This window comes from Bos taurus, chromosome 14 (assembly GCF_002263795.3).
Source record: "Bos taurus isolate L1 Dominette 01449 registration number 42190680 breed Hereford chromosome 14, ARS-UCD2.0, whole genome shotgun sequence".
NCBI classification, from domain to species: domain Eukaryota; kingdom Metazoa; phylum Chordata; class Mammalia; order Artiodactyla; family Bovidae; genus Bos; species Bos taurus.
Window position 1 is genome coordinate 24,883,709 of NC_037341.1, and position 22,953 is coordinate 24,906,661.

At 42.4% G+C, this 22,953-nt stretch overlaps 1 long non-coding RNA gene across 1 annotated transcript in view; it reads left to right on the forward strand.

The window, feature by feature from the left end:
• The first annotated feature begins 22,314 nt into the window (after positions 1–22,314).
• Positions 22,315–22,953, forward strand: part of LOC107133116 (uncharacterized) — a 28,774-nt gene continuing 28,135 nt past the window's right edge. Inside the window, exon 1 of the long non-coding RNA XR_001501835.3 lies at positions 22,315–22,595. This is a non-coding gene — a long non-coding RNA (uncharacterized lncRNA). The remainder of the gene's footprint in view (positions 22,596–22,953) is intronic.

Genomic DNA, 22,953 nt, shown 5'->3' on the forward strand with positions numbered 1-22,953 from the left:
ACCACAAAAATCCTAGAAGAAAACACACAGAAAAGCCCTTTGACATTGGTCTTGGCAATTATTTATTGAGTAAGACACAAAAACACAGGCAACAAGAGCTAGAGTAAGTGGGACTATATCAAACCAAAGAGCCTGTGCACAGCAAAGGGGAAAATATCTATGAATTGAAAGGGCAACCTACCAAATAGGAAAGACCATAAATAATAGGATTACTATCCTAAATATAAAAAGAACTCAAGTACTCAATAGAAAAAAGTACTGCCAGCACTGGGACACCAGAGAGGAAGTAGAGAAATATCTGGACCTCTTATTTCTCCTGCTAATGCCTCCTACTGGCAGATCCACTGGCAGGCAAGGAGCTTCAGTCGTATAGTCCATAGGGGTCACATTCTCCATGAAACGTGCAGCAGAATAAGAAGTCTGCAATAGGAGAGGCTACCTGTCCATGCTGAGACCTTTCCTCAGGCCCCAAAGAAGATACAGTCAGTTTAGTTTATGAACACTTACTTAGGATAATTAGCCTTGGGTCTCCATAACCAGACAGCTTCTGCAAATACACTTCCGTTCTGGAACTGTCTCTGTATGATCACAAAAAATACTCCTTCCTGGGCACAGGTGTAGACTTGCCTCTTTCACATACTCGTATCTCTGACCATACCAGATATGAGCCAAGACAAGGATATCTCCTTAGATGTCTGACGACCTGGGAGCTAAGTACCACATTCCTCCTTCCAGATGAATTCCTTTTTTAGAACCAATTCTCCTCCCAAGAGGTAAATTCTGATTCAAACACTCTTCTCTATGTGCTAGACACACCTTGGGTCAAACAGCCAGGACTCACCTAACACAGGACAAGGCACAGAGTCAGACCCAGGTCTGTTCTGTAAATCTATCCACTCATGAATGTGTGAAAACCCCTTTCTAGCACTTTTTCTGTCCCCTCATCTATTCCAATCCTTTCCCCATACACTTGATAAATAAGGAAAATTGGAAACCAGGACATCAGAGCGTGTTCAATTTTTGACAGATTATTGAGTTGTTCTCAGTACCAGATTGGCTTTCCATATCTCAGGGATAATAAATGTTAGTCACCATCCCCCTCTTACACAGCAGGTGAACAATTTCAGGAGAAAGGCTTCCCTCACACTGTGCTCCTTCTTCCAGTAAGCGTTCACTGTTTCAGACATTTCCCTGAGAACCACAGCAGAGCCTCTCTGTAAGAAGGCAGTTCTCAGGGGGTTATTTTATCAGACTAGACAGCCACCATTCACTCTGTTTAACTGTGTAGTTATTCAACACTGAAATTTCCCTATCCTTTTTCATGTTGATTGAGCATAGCATAATTAAGGGAGAATAAAAGATACCTGACTTATCCAATTTATATGTCTACTTTATCTAAACTACACAGTCACAATCGTAAGAAAAAACAGAAGATGAAAGATATGTATGTGTATACAGATATACATAAAGTGGGGGGGAAAGAACCAATAATTTGGAGCACCAAGTTTAAAGCTTAACTCATTGTTTCCTTAAAAACCTATCTAACAAAACAGGATAAGCCACAGGAGTGGCTTTAGAGTGAGTTTAGAGTGTGTCTCTGTACTCCACTCCACGCTGGGCTTAGATACGGTTTGATTGACTGCCTGTCCTGTGGAGGAAAGATGCTATTAGATTTCATTCCTCTAAAGATATGCTCCTTCTTTATCACAAATTCCAAGGTTGACTTTTACCATGACTTCTGGAGCAATGGTAGAATGTCTCTTAACTCTGACGGTTTCTCTGTGTGAGTGTAATGTAACAAAGAGGATAAACCAGATCTCACCCTATGTCTGCAGTTGGCTTAGTTTGTCATGGACAAGAATGAGAGAAGAATTCATTGAGTCATTGCCTAAAAATTCCTTCTGGGCCAAGGAAAGGAGAGTTCCTGGCATGTTACTTTTTATTTGGGCTTCCCTGGTGGCTCAGAGAATAAAGAATCTACTTACAATGCAGGAGGACCTGGGTTCAATCCTGGGTCCAGAAGATCCCCTGGAGAAGAGAATGGCAACCCACTCCAGTATTCTTGCCTGGGAAATCCCATGGACAGAGGAGCCTGGCAGGCCACAGTCCATAGGGTTGCAAAGAGTCGGACACAACTGAGTGACTAATACTTTTACTATCTTTTGCTTTTTGTTTGTACTTCAGTTCAGTTACTCAGTTGTGTCTGACTCTTTGCAACCTCATAGACTTCAGCATGCCAGACTTCCCTGTCCATCACCAGCACCCAGAGCTTGCTCAAACTCGTGTCCATCAAGTTGGTGATGCCATCCAACCATCTCATCCTTTGTCATCCCCTTCTCCTCCTGCCTTCAATCTCTCCCAGCATCAGGGTCTTTTCTGATGAGTCAGCTCTTTGCATCAGGTGGCCAACATATTGGCGCTTCAGCATCAGTCCTTCCAATGAATATTCAGGATTGATTTCCTATTTCTACGTTTTCTCCAGATGACTGCATCTCTACCCTGCTGACCAGGCTTACCATAGGGACAATGTGGGTGGCAGTAAAAATTTGTTTTGGGGTGAATTCTCACCTTCCTCTGCTACACACCCAGCTGCTGCTGCTGCTGCTAAGTCGCTTCAGTCGTGCCCAACTCTGTGCAACCCCATAGACGGCAGCCCACCAGGCTCCCCTGTCCCTGGGATTCTCCAGGCAAGAACACTGGAGTGGGTTGCCATTTCCTTCTCCAATACATGAAAGTGAAAAAATAAAGTGAAGTCGCTCAGTCGTGTCCGACTCCTAGCGACCCCATGGACCGCAGCCCACCAGGCCCCTCCGTCCATAGGATTCTCCAGGCAAGAGTACTGGGGTGGGTTGCCATTGCCTTCTCCGGCCACACACCCAGAGATGGTGGTAAATGTGTGTGGGGAATTTTAACATGACCTGAAATCAGTCCCCTGTTTCAGTACCAGAAATAATAGAAAAACGGGCAGGTTAACATTCAGCCCTACGGCATTTTTCTAAGTCAGTTCAATAAGCAAGAACTAGTTTCACTGCTTTAGTCAGAAAGTTTTCTAGGAAATATTTTTGATTGGTTTTAAAACTGTGGAAAGTTGAGAAACTAGCTTATCTCTCAGAACTCTGGAGCTGACCAGCCTCAACTCAGCCACACTCCTGATTTGTGGGATGAGAATGTCCATGTGTATAAAGCTTCTGAGATCAACCATTTTCAGGGTAATGGTAGCACAGTTGTTTATATCAACACACGACTCACCCAGTTCCAATTATCACAATAAGTGGGGCACAATATGGCTAGCCCAGATAATTTTAGCATTCCTATCAAATTAACCTTTAACGAGTAATTTGAGGATGCTGTGATTGGCCTCTGGAGAAGGCAATGGCACCCCACTCCAGTACTCTTGCCTGGAAAATCCCATGGACGGAGGAGCCTGGTGGGCTGCAGTCCATGGGGTCGCCAGGAGTCGGACACGACTGAGCGACTTCACTTTCACTTTTCACTTTCATGCATTGGAGAAGGAAATGGCAACCCACTCCAGTGTTCTTGCCTGGAGAATCCCAGGGACGGGTGGGCTGCTGTCTATGGGGTCCCACAGAGTCGGACACGACTGAAGCGACTTAGCAGTGATTGGCCTCTGTGGCAACCAAGAAAAAGACAACCAAACTGTGACTGACTCAGCTGAGCCCTGTAAGCACTGCAGTAAAGCGCTGCTTAAAATGCCCATTTGCAGAAAGGCACACATGTTGGCAGTTGGCCGTATTAGCCTCGCTCAAGTGCAGAGAATTACATAGTTTCCTTCAAAGTCATTAGGACTGCTAGCTCCTTCTTAATTAAAATAAACCCTAACTCAAGGCACATTCACTTCAGCAGTCTTTGTTTTTCAGTCAATTAAGTCAGGTTTTTAACATCTAAATTTTCCACACATACTCTCTAATGAGTTTCATTTTTATTCTGCTTTTCAAAATTCAGATAGAAAAAGCATTTGCATTGTTATTAATATGCTTTTCAAAAAAGTGCGCTTCATTTCATTTTGAATGGCCATACATTTTCCCCCAAGTTTGGGTGGAATCTTTCTGCATCTGGATTGTCACATAGACCAAATCAGTGTATGAATCTACTTCCACAGCTGTTCCAAACATTATCACCACCATCACCATCATTAAACTCCTTGCATTACACATGCGTAAATAATTTGAGTAAAGTGAACTTATTTTTAACACATAGAAGCATACTCAGAACCCAAATTTTGTATGTTACTTAAAGACCTAATGTACTATCAGAATGATTTTATATTAAAGTTCTTATATTTTGTAAGACGAGCTATAATGAATCTTACCAATGAGGCATTTGTAAGAATACAGCAATCCTTCTCGTGGATAATATTGTTTGGCTGTATTTTGATTGTGTTATTATTATTTTTTTGGAGAAAGAGGCAGAGTCAATGAAATTTATTTTCAGATTATATCATCTGCTCAGGGTTTGCTGTTTCTACACTTTCCATATGAAGTATAACATTGTGAAAGCAAATCCCCTGATTCTGTCCCGGCACTGATAATATTTCACCTAAGATACAGGGAAGCTTTTTCTGTCTACTGGGGCTAATGCAGATCATGAATAATAGCCTACTTGGTGGTTCTGGAAGGCTGAGGGCTTCTTTCCAATTCTGCTGTTCAGTACAGGTTCTCCCATGTGGAGGGGTGAAGTGGGGCCAGGAATGAAAAGTCCTAAGGCAATGGCGTGGAAATTCTCAGCGTTCCCTTAGTCTCCCATTCTTAGTCTCCCATGAAACGTTCAACATTTCTCAGAAATTTAGCCTCTGTTATCATCCATTTGACAACCAAGAACACATTTGTATCCAAAACTTTGATAGTTCTGTAATCTTCTCATCAGTTCTCCACTCACCCTCTCCTCAAATCAGCAAACTACCCTCCAGCACCACACAACCCTGACACTGCTCCAAACGGAGACTGTCTTTTCTAGTACTGTAATATACAATGTCATTCCAGTAAATGTACAACCAAAAGACAAAACACTACAGACGCAGAGGGAGAACAGGCCCAATTTCTTTTCTTTTTTTCCCTCTTTTGGCCCTGTCACAGTGTGTGTGGGATCTTAGTTCTCCCAACCCACTTCAGTACTCTTGTCTGGAGAATCCCATGGACAGAGGAGCCTGGCGAGCTACAGCCATGGGGTGGCAAGAATTGGACACCGCTTAGTGACCAAATGACAATGATGACCAGGGATTGAACCCATGCCCCCTGAAGTGGAAACACTTAAGTGGAGTCTTAACCACTAGACCGCCAGGGAAGTCCCCAGGAACTACTTCTTAACGAGGTCAAATCATAGAATTTCCTGTTCATGATCAGAGACTGCCAGACTGCCATGTATCTGTGCTACCCCTTATCTGGGCCTACCCAGGTAAGATGGGCTTTAGAACTCTTGAACCTGAGTTCTCACCTGCAAAGTAGCCTGACCTTGGGGATAAGAAAAGGTCTACTAAGAGTGGTCTAGAAGCAGGACAATATATCCACTCTGGGTGGGTACATTTTCTAATTTATAAATTGTGCTTTGATAATAATTCTGCAATTCTCAAGGCAACAAAAATAAATATGGCTTCACTGGAGCTGACTGGCCTCACTGTTCCTGAGATTCCAGTCACCTCCATGGCGAGGGATTTGAACTTGAGGAATGCCATTCCAGAGCTGGTGCTGATGGCAACCCCACCCCCAACCCCACCATGGAGCAGTGGAGCAGAGAGGCCAAAGGGCAAATGGTGAGGGGAGGGGCAATCCCATGTTTGTTTAAGTCATTGATTTTTCATATGACAAACTAGGCCAACTTAGTAAAGCTATTTGAGTATATCAGCAGTGGTTTCCAGAAAGTATTGTTACCACAGATGTTACTGCAAGATAATCAAAAGAACACATCTAATTTGGGGATGTAGAGTACTTATTTCTGTTGCTGATTCTATCATTTGAAGCTTTCAAAGCTGAAAGCTTTCATGATTAAGCACATATTATTCTCCTGGAAGATATTTCTTTTTTGGCAGATAAGATAATGGAACAGATCCACTGTTTGTCAAGAGGAGTTACTATGTCATTAAAAAGCCTTTAACACAATGTTTTTTCTCTTTTCCAGGCTGGTTGAAAAGATTTGAATGCAAAAGCACAGATATAACAATAACAGTACAAAACCTAAATTGTCCATGGAAAAGCTTAAACCAACTTAAAATTTTCCATTTGCCAAATGCTCTTCAGGCAATTTAAATGTAATTCAAAACATGCACTCAGTAGCCACAGATGTGTGTTGCCTCAAAATGTTCTTTGTCTTGGTTGCATACATCCAATTTCTTTCTAAAAATTGTCTCCATTACAGCAGGAGGAAAAAAATACCCAAATTCAATTACAAAATTGATATGATTAAAGTCTTTTTTTGTGTCTTACTCCTGGAAAAGTATTATCGCCACAAAAAATCTTTACTTATTTTGTTCTTTAGGACTTAAGAACAATGCCAGAAGGGCCTTTTGCAGTGTAACATGAGTTCATTCAGTACAAAGAGTTCTGAGTTCAAGGAAATGCTCTGAAACACCACTGCTGCTACTGCTGCTAAGTCGCTTCAGTCGTGTCCGACTCTGTGCGACCCCAGAGACGGCAGCCCACCAGGCTCCCCCGTCCCTGGGATTCTCCAGGCAAGAATACTGGAGTGGGTTGCCATTTCCTTCTCCAATGCATGAAAGTGAAAAGTCAAAGTGAAGTTGCTCAGTCGTGTCCGACTCTTCACGACCCCATGGACTGCAGCCTACCAGGCTCCTCTGTCCATGGGATTTTCCAGACAAGAGTACTGGAGTTGGGTGCCATTGCCTTCTCCTGAAACCCCACTAGCCCTGGGAATAGGAATGGAGAGGCTTCAATTTTTGCTCATGTGTACAGCCACAGCCATCAAAACATAGTGTCTCCTTGAGCATCTTTCAGGAGATACTCTGTACTGCTAGGAATCACCCCCGCCTTGTCAGTTTCCTCCAACACTGAAGTCTTTTGATTAATTTACAGTTTCACTTTCACTTTTCACTTTCATGCATTGGAGAAGGAAATGGCAACCCACTCCAGTGTTCCTGCCTGGAGAATCCCAGGGATGGGGGAGCCTGGTGGGCTGCCGTCTATGGGGTTGCACAGAGTCAGACATGACTGAAGCGACTTAGCAGCAGCAGCAGCAGCAACATAGTAACTGCGATAATAATTGACAGTTTATCATAAACTTTAGAAGATGCCTGAATAGGGAAAGTTATGAATGATTTCTGGGACCTTTCAGAGGTGAGTCATGATTCATGATTGGTATAGACCAAGAAGTGCTTTTCCCATCTAGGCCCTGTGCTCTACAGAACACTTTAACCAGTGTTCTCCCTAGCAAACTGGGCTGCTGGGTATGTGGGTCACCCTCCCCCCAATCCAGAGAAGGGTCTAGAAAGAGAGCTGGCTCTTTGGGGTGATTCTCTTCTACAGCTTCTGGGGCCTCAGGAGAGTGAAGGGCCCCTGAAGCGTCTGGGGCACCCCCACCTGTGTCCCCCACCCTGACTTGGAGGAGGGTGGTGACTGAGACCCTGCCCTTGGCCTGGGTGGAGACTGGCAGGCTTTGGAGTGAGGGTGTAACTTCTCAGAGCCTCAGGAGCTCAGAGGTGGTGAGAGGTTAGTAGTACCAGCCCTCAGGCCTGTTAATTCCATGAGTTGCTACCTGCAAACACTCAGCCCCAGGCCTGCCCTGCAGGGACCCTCCATGCCAGGAGCTGCGGTGGAAATGGAGTCTGTTCTAAGACATGAAAGGGAATGTGGGGCATGGGTTGGGGGCTGGGGCGGGTGGACCCTTGCTGCAAAAATGTTTAGCAAAATCCCCATGAAATGTAACAGTGGGCAGTTTCTCCCCTCTCAACTCCTGTGCAACTAACACAATGGTTCAGTTTGACTTGTCAAGGCCAATGCTGGACAAAAATCACCAACTCTTATCCCCCCTAGGTCTCTGTTGGTCTTCCATCCTCACCACAGAGCTCATTAACAATCCCCATGGGATAAAGCTAGCGCCCAGATAATAAAGTCTTACCTTGTTTTTTCCTTTGTCTTAGTTCAGCTTTATTTGCTCCTGGGATGCTGCGTGGAGGCCTTACCCCAGGCTCTTCCCTCTGGAGTTCCTGGTGCCAAAGGGAGGCTATGCCATCTCCACTCAAGATGGCAGCATTGGCATCTGCGAGCTGAGTGCAGCAGGGCTGCACACGGCACCTGGATCCAAGATGGCGTCAGTGAACTGGGTGGAGGGGCCTATGCCAGATGCCGTGATTTGGGGCTGTGAACAGCACAGCTCTGTCTTTCCCTGGAGAACACCACCCCTTCCCCCTCTGACCTCTAAAGCAGCCTCTCCCGCAACCTGTGTGGGAGAAAGCCTGTGCTCCAGTCAGAGAGCTCCCACCTGTTCATCCTTTAACCAAAGAATATAGCCTTCCTTTGCTTCTAAACCCAGTTTTGGTCCCCTATTGCTGCCGACAGACACGGGGCAGGAGGACCTTAATTGGGGCCAGAGTGGAAGGGGCGGGTCACACCGTCTTCCTTTTGGAGCCGGTCTCACATTGGGTAATGGGAAGTTTATAAACGAAGCAGTAGGTTTGCAATTCCTTCTCTCTCCTCCCATGGGATCTCTTCGTAAGCTTTGTGCAAACACCCTAGTGGTGTCCCTGACAAACAAGCTCAGTGTTTTTTAGGTGGTATCGTTTGTGCAGGACTGACTGCTTGTGGGAAACAAAGCTGGGATCTGTGGGGCACGGTGTCCCCAGAATCCCGGACTTCCTCACATAAGCTGTGCGACTCCCTACCTTTGATGGAAAAACGTCCTGCCTGAGAAGGCGCTCCTCGGTGTCAGTGACGCACATCTCTTAGGGGGCTTTCTGAGTTAATGTGGCCAGGGAAGGCCTGCTATGGCTGTGAAGACCCCCGAGACTGTGTGAGGGTGATGGACCTCACTCTGCTGTGCGTGTTGACTCACAGTGACCTGTATCTTTGACATTATTACTAAAGCTTGAATCCACAGGCCATAATCCACAGGCATCTGCGCAGAGTCTGAGCCTGTGTGCTGTCCTGTAGCAAGGTGAGCTCTGTGGACACGTTAGCTGTTTTCTTTTTCTCAGTTGATTTCTTAGTTCATTTACACTGTTGTGTTAGTGCCAGGTGTAAGTGGTTCATATATAGAGTATCTTTCAGATTCTCTCCCATTATAGGTTATTACGACACAGCGATTCTTAAATCACTCTGGACACTACAAAGGAAGTACAGTGCTAGATATTTAAAATTTTCCCTCCTGATATTTGTTGAATAAATGGAAAATGAATGAATGAAGACTTAGTCTTCCTATAGTCATAGGAAACACCTGAAGACATGAAAAGAAATGGAACACTGAAGAATGACCTTTAACAGTGGATTTGCAGGGAGAGAGGGGAGACAAGAGGGTCAGGAAGGTTCTGGAACTCTTCAGACCTAGAATCCTGTTTGTCTTGTAAGGATTTACTGGAGCAGTGTTGGGGCGGGGGTAGGGGGTGGGGAGGGGAGTTTGTTAGCTCTTTTAAAGGATATGCCAAAATGAAATTTTCTGGATTAAAGTTAAGGAATAATTTGCATGATTATGCCTTAACCTGAGCCTGCAAAACATTTACTGATTTGCCTGAGTGCAAATGAAATGGTTGGATGGCATCACCTACTCAGTGGACACAAGTTTGAGTAAACTCCGGGAGTTGGTGATGGACAGGGAGGCCTGGCGAGCTGCAGTCCATGGGGTCACAAAAAGTCAGACACGACTGAGTGACTGAACTGAACTGAAGAGTGCAAATAACTTTTAAAAGGACATTTTGTGGAAGAAAACAACTTATTACAGTGATAGAGAGATCTCTTAGAAGAAATTTTAGAACTTAAAAAAGCATGAGTCAGCCAAGACCTACTGAACATATTTTGGAATTACAGATTCCTGGCAGTGCATAATAAGCCAAATCATCGTACCAAGACTCCATCTTAACTTAGAATGGATTCTCCATTCTATGCTGATCAAGATTGGCATCAATGAATGGGATATTGTCGATCTTATTGGAATAGACTCGGGGGAAAATAAAACTGTCACATCTGTTCTTTTCTAAAGCCCTGTGTACTTTCTACCTGACAGAGGAAAAATGCATGATACTTTCAAGCTTTTAGGCTGCAAGAGAGAGATCCAGCACAGACCTCACTGAGGACTGATTGAAGGTTTAAGATGTTATATTTGGACTTACAAGGAAACAAAGCTAAACTGATTCTTTGTAAATTAGACTTAAGCAAAGCAATCAAAACCCTCCCCCAAAGAAAACATCACTGTTAAGTTATGTTCACATCTGTTTTGTTCACCTTCATATTTTAGCTCTATTGTCTGGCAAAGTACTTGATATATAATTAAGACTCAATAAATATTTGTTGAATTAACATACGGAATGATCAGCCTAGTTACCTTTCCTCTATTGCCTTAAACTTAAAATATTTGTGATCATTAGAAACTTTCTGCATCCAGTCAATCTTTCTGTCCTTGGGCCCTATTATGTGAGAACGAAAATGAGAAGGCACATTTGTTTGCTGTTAGTGCTGTGTTTGTGAAAATTTCCACAGAGCACACAGGATTCTGGGCTGTGTGGTGGGAGCTACAGGCTAGCAAACTTCAGAGAAAGATATTTAAGGCAAGCAATCTTATAATTATGTTAGCAAAGATTTGTAAATAGAAAAGAGCTACAGCCTGCCAAAGTATTTTTAAGAAGAGACATATTGTCGATTTGTTCCACATTTAACAACTAATATAAACAAGAAAATTCCTGCCTTTTGTCATGAGTCAGACATTCTGTCCTCTAGAATAACAGCAACTTCTTTGGAAAACACATCTGGTTTCTGAGTCCAGCTCTGTCCATCAATAAAACAGATGGTTTTGAAAGAGAGACCAGAAGGCTGGACCATGGATTAAACTCAGGCATTTTTCCAAGTAGAATTTCCTTCTTGGTAATTGAAAGCTTGAGATCTTCCTTGAATATTGAAACTCTATTTCATGAGTTTATAATGTGGCATGGAATATTAAGACTTAGAAATAGGAGTGATGGTGAAAACACAGAATGTGTTGTCTAAATTTAAGTCCTTAAGTTCACAATTTTGGCTGCTTAAATCTTATGCAAGCAGTGTGCAAGGAAAAATGTCATAAAAATGCACAAGTCGAAAATTACATTCTGACTTCCATCTTTAGGTAAATGGCTTACCATTTCTGGTCTTAATAGCCACATCTTCAAAGTAAAAGTTAGGCAGGTGATTCCCAAGGCTCCTATTAGTCTTAGAATTCTATGACTCATACATACTCAACAGAATTCTGAAAGGTAAAATCTTTCTGAAGGACTATACATATCCAATATATCAAAAGCCCTAAAAATGATATTGATTCCATAATTCTGCCTTCATAAATACACTCTACGGAAATAAATGGACACATGTACAAATTTGTATGTAAAAGGCTATTGCAGAGTAATTTACAATAAGAATTGGGGGAAACAATAAAAATATTCATCCAGAGATAATTCATATATAAATGTATGATGGTATATGGTATGAGCTTGAAAAAAATATTTTCTACATCATTCTCAGCACCATTTTCTTCTTGCTAACTGGCATGACTGAAAAAACAAAAAACAAAGTACTGTGGATGGCATTTGGGAAATGACTTTCATGGTGAGCGGCCTATGAGTCGTGAGCGGGCTTTTGGACGTTCTCCACACTTGGGACTTTAGCAGAGGGGCGATCGGGGTAGGACCCTGCTCTAGTTGTGACATCTTGGGATTCCATGTTGAGGCAGGAATATGGGGAAGGAGCTATGACCTCTCATGAGATTCACTTGCTGGACTGCCATTAATGCTTGGGAGCGGCCTGGGTAAAAGTAGAGGTTCCGGTCACATGGTATCTAAAAAACTCAGCCTTCAGTCATAGTTTCTGTCAATAACCAGCACCAAAGGATCCAGGTGTGTCTTCTTAGGTGGGCAGAGCAAAGACAATGGTAGGATTCAGACAGGGGTTCAGGAAAGAGGCCTCCCCATTGGAAGCAGGGGTTGGGATGGGCGGGATTCAGGAAGAAGGAAGAAGTTGCCAGAGTGGGGAGGAGCTCTGAGAGATGGGTCTCTGTATTATTTCCTGAGACTGGGACACATGGGAGAGAGAGGTGTGTGGACAACTGACTTCAGAAATCAAATCTGATTTGATTCAACTAATGAGGTTCAACTCAGAACCTCATTAGCTGTGTCCTCAGTCCTAGCTGACTTAATGGAGAGGGCATCTCCAGGCTGGGTCTCAATTAGAAGATGTCACAGGTAGGGAAGCCTGGTGGTGGGCGGGGTGATGAGAAGGTGTGATGCTGTGATCCTATAATGTGGTCCCTGTGATCTTTGCTGCTGCTGTCATGATGCTCCAAGCTCGCTAAGTTCATAACAGTCAGTCTATTCAGAAGCCAAACCAAGGACACTAATGGAGCCAAGCAAGACCTGGTGAGATGATGAATTTGCTGGCCCGTTTTCAAACACCACCATGTTTCTCAGTCCAATAAGGTTTCTCATTTTACAGTTGTTCTTGGACCATCATGTAGCAGCAGTGTGCCTTTGGAGGCATCTACCAAATGGGCTTCCTTTGGTAGTCTAGTGATTGCCTAATTCGACAGGCATCTATTGAATACCCTCCATGTGCCACAGACTGGACCATGAGAGAGATGAGTCTCATACAGCTCGTGAGGTGCACTCTCTACTCTGTAAATGCCTGGCTGACTCTTCTCCTCTGTGTCCCACGTGTTCTGTGCAGAACCATCTCTTCATCCCATACTTGGCCTCATCTGCAGCTTCCCACGTTCACTGATACAGAGATCCAAGAGATTTCACTATGTGGCCCAGGACAATAACAAATGCTAGCAATGACGCAGCACTTAAGACAGGCTGGGCCCTTTCCTAAGATTTCATGTTATTAAATCACAACATCCCAATGAGGCAAAGTATTCTTATTATTCCTACCATTTGCTCAAGGTCACAGTTACCAAGTGGGAAACTGGGATTTGAACCCAGACTGTCCCATTTTAGAGTACAGGCACTGAACAATTACTCCAGCTTATCAGTGGGGGTTAAAAGAAGTCTCGACCACGGAGGAATTTATAACCTGCTTGGGGATGACAAAGCTGGATTGCTGAGATCAACAGTGGTTGACAGAGCACTATGTGCTTAGACTGTAAAAGTTGTAGAAGCTGAAGAAAGTGAGTTCAGTAGCAGGGAAAGGCTTATTGGAGAGTATCTTGGAAAGCTAATAGGTTTGGGGAGATAAAATTGCAAGGTGGGGTGTTTGGTGGCATGGCAGTTAAGAGCAAGTGGGGGGCACCGCCCAGCGCCCTCTACAGGCCAGTATCTGGTACCAGGCACTGGGTCCCGGAGGAGGGTGCAGGCAAGTTAGGATGTGGTTTCTCTTTTTTTGCCCTCAAGGACAAAAATATTTCAGATGAACATCTTTTATTCATGCCGTCCTATTTCTGAAAAGCTAAAAGTAACCTAACAGGGTCTTATCAATTTTAGAGAAGAAAATCTTTCCTGCAGAATTTTCAAAAGCTGGTTGGCTTATTTAAATTTTTAAATATTTGAGTTTAAAAAATAGAATTGCTGTTATATTACGTTCAATATATATTTTTATCTGTAAGAAATTATTCCACAGTCAGGACTAAAGTAATTATTACCACTGGGGTTTCCTTATTAAAAAACATATTTGAACTTGATATCTACTTTAAACATCAATAAGAGACACTAAACAGTTGTGTTGGGAAGATAAAGTCTGTTGTGATGATACCAAAGCATCCAGTGTGATTTACTGAGGGAAAAACATACCAATGCTGGTGTTATCAAAGTCAAACAAAAGAAAAAGTAACATTTTTAAGGTGATGCTGAAGCTGAAATGCCAGTACTTTGGCCACCTGATGAGAAGAACTGACTCATTGGAAAAGACCCTGATGCTGGGAAAGACCGAAGGCAGGAGGAGAAGGGGACGGCAGAGGATGAGATGGTTGGATGGCATCACGGACTCAATGGACATGAGTTTGAACAAGCTCTGGGAGTTGGTGATGGACAGGGAAGCCTGGCGTGTTGCAGCCTATGGGGTCGCAAAGAGTCGAACACGACTGAGTGACTGACCACATGCCAGGATTTCTATTAATTTTTCATGCACTATCTGCTTTTATAGTCAGAAAACCTGAGAAGGAGACGTATCCCTATTATACAGATGAGAAAAGTGAGGTTTCAGGTTATTTTCTCCAAATCACATGTGTGGTAGTGAGAGCACAGACTCTAACCCAGCTTTCTGCCTCATGGCCCCCACACTGTTAAAAACCACAATGGGTTGAGTCCCAGATGCAATTCGGCATGACTCTGATGACACCATGGCTGCCTCCCTGGTCAGCACCCAGCCCCAGGGTTCTCTCTTGCTGTGTAGACATGAGTGTTTCTGGGCAGTGGGTGAAGCCTGTGGTGTGTGGATGAAATAGCTGGCAGACTGGCTGTCATATTCAGAATTCTCCTTGCACTCTTTGCTGTCATCCCTGGACATTTAACAGCTTTGTCAAGGTTGCAGACAGGAAACCCAAGGCTTTCTCTTCAGCCAGAACCCTGCCTTCTCCTCTGTTGGACTTTTCCACTGGATCTAAGTGAAGCTCATTTCAAGATGTAGCCAGTAGACAAACAGGTCTATCTGGAAGGACATTGCCAATTCCTCTAACTCTTCTAGTAACAGAGACGGGGCCTGTGTGTATTGTATAAGAACTGGAAATGTGGGAAGGAGCCTGGTTGGTTCAGGGTTGTGCCTGCAGCCCTGCAAGTCTGCTCCCAGCCACAGGGCTCTGCAAATTCAGAGCTCCTGGAAATTTATTGTTTGATTTGGCCACGTGTGTTTTGATACCTCAGAAAAAAAGAGGACAGCTTGGACATGAGAAACTGGAAAGATTTATGGTAAAAGGAAAGAGTGAGTTAAGATGTTCATTAGGCTTCAAAATGAAAGGTTTACCCAGATTAACTCAAGATGCTTTGGCAGTTCTTTTTAAAGGGAACTTCTCCTTATGACCAGACATTGCAGGGGGGAAAAGAATATACATTTAGTAAAAATATATATTTCAGGGAATTCCCTGGTGGTCTAGTGGTTAAACTCGGCACTTCTGTGGCCTAGGTTTAATCCCTGGTTGGGGAACTAAGATCCCACAAGCCGGGCAGTGGGGCCAAAAGAAAAGAATTACATATACATACATACATATATATAATATATATATATATATATTTCAGTGTACACACACTTCCATTCCTAGGGGTATTTTGAAAATTGGGGCTTTAATTGCCAGGCTGCCAGGCTTCAGACCCTGGTGACTCTTTCCTAATTACAACATACAAATTTAAATAGATGAATAATATAATAAAATTTACCTCCTAGTTACTATTTCTATGTATCAATTTCTCCATTTGTCAAATGGAAACAGTAATAGTACCTACCTCATATTTTTTAAAGAGTTAAACTGAAAAAAAAAAATCCATATGTACAAGTGCTTAGCACAGTGCCTTATTGATGAGCACATACTAAAAAAGAAAACACAAATGAAGTCATCATTAGTGATATTATATTGTGGCCATTGTGTGCTCAGTCACTCAGCCGTGTCCATGGACTGTAGCTTGCCAGGATCCTCTTTCATGGGGATTCTCCAGGCAAGAATAATGGAGTGGGTTGCCATGCCCTCTTCCAGGGAATCTTCCCAACCCAGGGATTGAACCTAGGTCTCCCGCATTGCAGGCAGATCTTTACCAACTGAGCCACCAGGGAAGCCCGTATTGTGACCATTAAAAAGTGGATATATGACATCTGGGTCCCTTAGTAAATGAGATCTGACTCTAAACCCAGAGTGGCTGTACCCTCGTGTGTCCTTTATGTCCTTTAGGCTCTAGGCTTGGGCACCCTGTGGGTCTAGGCAGTGCCCACTGTGATTCTTCTGGCAGCTAACAGCCCTTAGCAGGGGCCCAGAGCACACAAGTTAGCTGAATTTTACACAACAAAGTCTAAGGCCCTCTTCTTAGTATTCATACACCAGTGCTCTCAGACTAGTTTTAAAATCTGCTTTTCTTTTTAAATAACTTTATCTACTGTTATAGAATGGATTGAAACAACCTGATCATAAAATCATCACTGCTGAACAACCTATCTTTTTAAGCATGACAGGATCACCTATGAGGAATGGAACTGACCTCAGTTTGGGGGCTTATATCTGCTTTTTCACACTGTGTCAATTTAATCATGAAGAAACCCACAAAACCTCCCTTATCTCAGGGAAGTGGCCGATGTTAATTGTAAAGGTTTATCTTCTTTTAACCGTCGTCTAGGAGAGTTGTTTTACTACCTTATCATAGCTCTATTATGACAAGAAATGGAAAATTCATGCCTGCACATATTGCTTATGAATATGTGGCAGGTCTGGATGCATCTTTTATGAAGATGGAACATTTGGCTTTGCGTTTGGTAGTGTGGAGAATAACACACCTGGGCCCGCACCCTAGGCGACGTCCAGGTTACTATTACAAGGGTTTCACTAACTCTGAGTAGTTTTCAGGCACTTAGACCCTCATAAATAGTCCAGGCCTCACTGGTAGTACTTTATTTCTATGACTTTTAGGAGTTAGAGATAATATGAGCTAGCTGGGTTTGTAAAGCATGTGGGAAATATATGGGAAATATATGCAAATACAGCCTTAGAAAAGGGCTTCCCTGGTAACTCAGTGGTAAAGAAGCTGCCTGCCAATGCAGGAGACTAGGTTTGATCCCTGGGTCTAGAAGATCCCCTGGAGAAGGAAATGGCAACGCATTCCAGTATTCTTGCCTGGGAAATCCCATGGACAGAGGAGCTTGGTAGGCCACAGTCCATGGGGTCACAAAGAGTCAGAAATGACTTAGCGACTAAGCAGCAACAAGAATAAAAGCCTTAGAAAGCAGATTTGTTAGTGCTTTCTTTCACTGTTGCTACTCCTGTAAGAGCCAGATCAGATCTTGAAAGGCTGTGATGGCTGCCATCTAGTCCAAGGTCTCTCTTGGAACACATCACTGGTTCACTCTCTGTTGGTCTCAAGTCACCTTTTGCTTTCTGGTGGAATAAATGTAACTCTTCTGTAGCACTTAATGTAGTAATTGATTAACCCATATCAGTCTTTTGTATTTTTATAAGGAGCTCATGAAAGTGAAAGTTGCTCAGTTGTGCCCAACTCTTTGCAACCCAATGGATTGTAGACTGCCAGGCTCTTCTGTCTATGGGGTTCTCCAGGCAACAATACTGTAGTGGGCTGCCATTCCCTTCTACAGAGGATCTTCCCAACCCAGGGACTGAACCTGGGTCTTCTGCATTGCAGGCAGACTCCGTACCATCTGAGCCACTAGGGAAGCCCTAAGGAGCTCATAATTATATCTAACATTCATGCTCTCCAAGTATCTCTTTGAAATCTATCTGCTTTCAATCTTGCTCAGGCTTTTCTAACATTTGAAAGGAATTGGATAGGAAAAGATGACTTGGCTTTTAGTACAAAAGCCACCAGAGAACCTTTGGAACATTCTTTTGCACACTGGTGTCTTCTGATACTCACTCAGTAGGTAAACTCATGTGGAAGAGAGCTGTGTCTAATGGGACTGTCTGATTCTATTTATTTTTTGTTATCATCTTGCAGGGCTGTTTTTGGTATGCAGTCATTTGAGTTTCCAGTCTCCAAAAAACTGGGTAATCCTGTGCAGATAATTTCAAATTTGCCTCAAACACCTAAACAATGACATTTTCTATGTGCCAACTTGGGTTTTTGCTTTTGAGAACAACTAGAAAGCTAAGGAGAGATGCTTCTCTTCCAATCAGTAATTTAAATGTCTTTGAGTTTTATTTGGTTTTATTCTTTAACATTAATTTAAATGTATTTCGGTTTTATTTCGTTTTATTGCTATGCATGCAACTTTTACTACTCTGCCAAAAGTATGAATTTTGCACATTTTAATTTAGGTCTTAATGTGTATATGTGTTGTACAAGCCAAATAATAATTTTATGTGTGTTTTTGGCTGAAAACCAGGAAGCAAGCATTTGTCTCAGGAGCCTAGATTGTTTTTTGGAGCTCCAAAGAACTTCCCTTAAAACAATTGCCTAGAAGCTTTTGAACTTCTAATGTTATTGATAAGATATTTCATCACCATCCCAATATATTTTTATATACTTATCGTTCAACAGGATGTGAGAGTTGGACTGTGAAGAAGGCTGAGCGCCGCAGAATTGATGCTTTTGAACTGTGGTGTTGGAGAAGACTCTTGAGAGTCCCTTGGACTGCTAGGAGATCCAACCAGTCCATTCTGAAGGAGATCAGCCCTGGGATTTCTTTGGAAGGAATGATGCTAAGGCTGAAACTCCAGTACTTTGGCCACCTCATGCGAAGAGTTGACTCACTGGAAAAGACTCTGATGCTGGGAGGGATTGGGGGCAGGAGGAGAAGGGGAAGACAGAGGATGAGATGGCTGGATGGCATCACTGACTCTATGGACGTGAGTCTGGGTGAACTCCGGGAGTTGGTGATGGACAGGGAGGCCTGGCGTGCTGTGATTCATGGGGTCGCAAAGAGTCGGACACGACTGAGCGACTGATCTGATCTGATCGTTCAACAGTTTCCAGGTTGGCGTGCAGATGCTGAAACTCCCTTCCCAGGACTTGCAAGGCTGTACATTCTCTGGCCCTTACTTCTGCTCAGAACTCCTGGTTGAGTGAGTGAACTCATGCATCTGCCACTGTAGAAATAGAGCATTTGTATTACAATCTCAGACAAAAGCTAAAAAGACGAAGTAACCACAGTGAGATATCAACACATAGCCATTAGAATGGCTATTATCAAAAGAGCAGAAAATCAGAGAGTGTTGGCGAAGAGATGGAGAAGTTGGAAGCTTTGTGTCCCGCTTGTGGGAATGCACATGGTACAGCTGACATGGAAACCAGTGTGGAGGTTCCTCCAAAAATTAAAAGTAGCATTACCATATGATCCAGCATCCATTCTGGATGCATGTGCAGAAGAACAGAAAGCAGAGACTCAGACATCTGTATACCCATATTCAGAACAGCATCATTCATACTAGGCAGGAGGTGAAAGCAACCCAAGTGTCCACCAGTGGATGAATGGATAAACAAAATGTGGTCAATCCATCCAAGGGAATATTATTCAACCTATAAAAGGAAGGCAAATCTGCCACATGCTACTACATGGATGAACCTGGAGGACAATATGTGAAGTGAATAAGCCAGTCACAAAAAGTCAAATGCCATTATGATTCCACTTACATGAGTTGCCTAGAACATCAAGTTTATAGAAATGGGGAAAGGTTGGTTGCTAGGAGTTGGGGGGAGGGGAGAATGGTGAGTTTTAATAAAGTTTCAGTTTTCGAAGATGAAAAACTTTCTGGAGATATGTTGCACAGCAATGTAAATATCCACAGCACTACTGAACTGTACACTTAAAGATGGTTTAAATGGTTAAGTTTTATGCTATGTCCATTCTAGCATAATATTTAAATAAATAATGCATATTCACATTGAAAAAAGCCTTACAAGGTTATCTTATTTTTCCATTATGACCTAACAATTTTATGACTAATAAAGAATGGATATCATGAAGTGTGAAAGAACTTGCTGGGAAAGATCGAGAGCAGGAGGAGAAGGGGGCGACAGAGGATGAGATGGTTGAATGACATCACTGATTCAATGGACACGAGTTTGAGCAAACTCTGAGAGAAAGTGAAGGACAGGGAAGCCTGGCTTGCTGCAGTCCATGGGGTCGCAAAGAATCAGACATGACTTAATGACTGTACAACAACAACAACAAATCATAATAACAGAAGATAAAGTAGAAGATACATTCAAGTTCTTAATTTTTTTCCTGTCTCCATGGATCAGTTTTACTACCTCAGTCTGGAGGCCACCAGTTTTACAGTATGTCCGTTGGCTGACCGTGATGCACACAGAGCCACACCCCCAGCTCCCTGTAAGGAAGGGCACGTGTCACTGCGGCAGTGTGCTCACTGGACAGCCTGCTGCCAGCCACCCTGGGACCTGCCTGCTGTGAACAGCCACCTCACCGGGGTCATGGCCTTCCTGGGGTGTTGGTGACTGAGTGTGATGGGTGGGGAAAGTGTGGCCCTTTTAGCTGGCTGTGGGGCACAGGTGGTCAGCGCCCTCATTCCAGACTTTCTTGCCCTGTGGCTGAGGTTTTGTCTGGCCTGCACTGCGGTTCTGCTTCTTTCTCTGCCTGAGTCTACTTTCACTTCCTTCCTTTCACGGGTATGGATTCCTAATAAAAAAATTTACACCCAAATTCCATCTCAGCATCTGATTTCAGAGAATAGAACTTGCAACATATATCAACATACTATTAAGAATGGGGGTAGAGGAGGGATGGAGTGGGCGTTTGGGGTCAGCAGATGCAAGTTATTATGTATATTTAGGATGGATAAACAACAAGGGCCTACTGCATAGCACAGGGAATTAAATTCAATACCTGTGATAGGCCATAATGGAAAAGAATATAAAAAGAATATATATATATAATGGAATCACTTTGCTCTATAGCAAAATTAATACTTTTTTATTATGTTTAATACATTTGATTAACATTGTGAATCAATTATGCTAAAATTAAAAAAAATTTAAGTATAATTGATTCACAATTAAATTGATTCACAAAATTAAAAAGATACTATTAAGGTTAATGTAAACTGATTCTTTAATTTCTAAACATGAGTGAACAAGTATTTAAGTTACTTAGTGAAATGATGAAGGCCATTATATTTGAAGAATAAAACAAGTGGGAGTTCTAAACAGGAAAATTAAGGTCTTTTATGATTAAGAAACACACACATACACAACCCATACACACACAAAAGAACCAAACATTAAAAATAATATCACAAAATGAATAGGAACCTTTGCTCTATGAAAGCTGCAGTGTTTGTACTTCAGGTAAACATTTTTATACAAAGCAAGTATGATCAGACGTTAATATTTGTATGTTACTCCCACATTGTAAATGTAGACATGATCAATGGGTTTGAAAGAAGAGCTATCCATACATATCCTAAGATGATTGGAGAAGGAAATGGCAACTCTTTCCGGTATTCTTGCCTGGGAAATCCCATGGACAGAGGAGCCTGGTGGGCTACAGCCCACGGGGTCACAGAGTCATACACAACTTAGTGACTAAACAACAATCCTAAGACGATAAACAGCTTAATCCACCATCAGGCCAGTTCATAGTTACAAGGAGAGGAAGATAAAATGTGTGGGAAAGGCCAAGGTGGGAGCTACCAGGCAACTGAGTAGTTACCTTTAATATAGTTATTCCCTTTAGAGTAACTAGAGCCGTATTTCTGATTCTTCTTTGTGCCTCTATGATAGCTTGTGGAATTACAGAATTTCTCTGAGAAATCCCACACATCTGAGAAGTTTTTCCAAACATTACAGTCTCTGCAGATGTGTTTTGTGCTCAAATATAATTTAATTTCTACTTCCCTTTGACTTTATTTATGTGGATCTTATAGGACCTTCCACATGTAGAACATTCTTAAACATAAACATATATAAAACCTTCAAAATCAGAAGTCAGTGGTTTGTGATCATGGAAGGAAGAAGAGATGTAACAAATGAATTAATTTTACTTCCATTTAGCTATTGAATGAGCTAAAAACTCAGCCTTCTTCCAGGTTTTTCTAAACCGTGATAATGAGAGCTGATATTTACTCATGCAATGTGTCATATGTACTTTATTAGGATTATCTCAGTATTTCTTCAAAACAACCTGCAAAGAAGGAATTATTATAAACTCATTTTACAATAAGGAAATACACAGCTTAGAGGATTTAAACAACTTGCCTAAAGTTATAGGGGATGGAACTGAAAGAAACAGGAAGGAAACTAAGTGGCTGGCTGGAATATACATGTGAATGTAACCAGCCAGTTCATCAATTTGCTGTTTAATTTATGGTTTACATTGTATGAATTGGTATTTTAAGTAAATGTTCTGAATTGTGGAATTGTATTACTTTGGATTGATAGACTTTAGTTAAAAAAACTACAAGACACTTAAATTTTAAGTTTTTTTTTCCATTAAAAATGTTGCAGGCTTATTTAAGGAAGAAAATGCCCAAAGCAGTTACAGTGAATAAATTGTTCTTTGGATGACTCACCTAAAGGAGAGGGTGAGGCATTAAATGATCCATCTAATCATCTAATCTCATTTAACCAGGGAGATGATGGTTTTCATTTCCTGAACTTTGAAGTTTATCCAGCTCATTGCCAGAAACCTCTTTGCGGGGCTCAGAAATGGCAGATACATGCCATCTGTCCTGCCTGTCCTCCCTGCCACACCCATGGCAGACAGTACTAATAGACCACAGCACTGACGGAGCCCAGAGGTGGTCAGGAATCTGTTTCGGCTGAGTCCAGAGGAACCAAATGACTGGAAAGACTTTTGGTGAGAACAACACTGTTTTTGGTCCTCTAGCACTTTGGGGGACTGGAAAAGGGGAATTCAAGGTGCAGCTCTGGTCTATGGGGCATTTAAAATGAGTGATTTTTTTTTTTTTTTCAAATACCTTGAACTGTCTCAGCTTCCTCTTAAATTTTCTAATCAGGGTTGTGGCATTTAAGGCAGAGAGGTTTTAGGGCAAAAGCTACTCTTTCCACTTCCTTGATTCCTTATTAGGCAACTGGACAGTTAAATAATATTAACACAATCTCACTTAGACTGATAAGAGCTTAATGTATTGATCTTCTGACTAATACATTTGCAACTTTAAAGGAATCTTTTATCTGCTATTCAGATTTCATAA